The sequence below is a fragment of the Schistocerca cancellata genome, chromosome 5 (assembly GCF_023864275.1).
Source record: "Schistocerca cancellata isolate TAMUIC-IGC-003103 chromosome 5, iqSchCanc2.1, whole genome shotgun sequence".
NCBI lineage: Eukaryota > Metazoa > Arthropoda > Insecta > Orthoptera > Acrididae > Schistocerca > Schistocerca cancellata.
Genome location: NC_064630.1, coordinates 642,497,619 through 642,498,425, shown reverse-complemented (window position 1 = coordinate 642,498,425; position 807 = coordinate 642,497,619). Strand labels below are relative to the sequence as shown.

Sequence of the window (807 nt, the reverse complement as noted above, 5' to 3'; positions counted from 1 at the left end):
CGCCTCAGCACCGAACGTTCGTGTTTCAAGGGAATTTAACGTAGATTGAGGAGGCAGTGAGAATTTGGATCGTGGAGGGAGGCATGGCAGAGAAATCTGTGCATCTGCGTGAACCGCTGTGTCACAGTGGCTTAGTGGTTGACGCACCTGCCTAGTAAGCAGAAGACCTGCGTTCGATTCCCGGCCTTGGTACGAATTTTCACTCGCCACTTCAGTCATATATATATATTCACAACCAATTGTGGCCTTCCAATAAGTCATCTTCAGGCCCCATATGCACATATTGACACTTTGGAGCCTTCAGTATCTGGATGTCGTGAATTCTTATTTCAAGTGCTTCCTTCGAAGACTTGACAGCAACTCAAACATTTTCTCGAAAGCTCGAGCTTGCAACTGACAACGGGCCAAGGTATGTATTTAAATTATGACTAACTGAAAACCTCAGCTGCCGACAGGTGTTGTTGATATACCTCGATGTGGACAGCTGAAAATGTGTGCCCCGACCGGGACTCGAACCCGGGATCTCCTGCTTACATGGCAAACGCTCTATCCATCTGAGCCACCGAGGACACAGATGAATAGCGCGACTGCAGGGACTTATCCCTTGCACGCTTCCCGTGAGACTCACATTCCCAGCTGTCCACAATTCTACATATGTATTGTACCTTATAGACATTTGCCCATTCACTCATTACTCTCGCACGCTTTGGCTATTCCCGTAAGAGTTTGGGCAACCTGTGCGCGTTCGCACAGACGAAAGTCAATGGCTGGGTAGCCTTTAACTATATATACGAAGGCAGTAACTTG

General features: G+C 47.8%; 1 non-coding gene across 1 annotated transcript; it reads right to left on the bottom strand.

Annotated features, from left to right (window-relative positions):
• Nucleotides 1-495: 495 nt before the first annotated feature.
• On the bottom strand, nt 496-569 carry Trnat-ugu (transfer RNA threonine (anticodon UGU)). Its single transcript has one exon. It is a non-coding gene; the product is annotated as a tRNA-Thr (tRNA).
• Between the last annotated feature and the right edge of the window lie 238 nt (nt 570-807).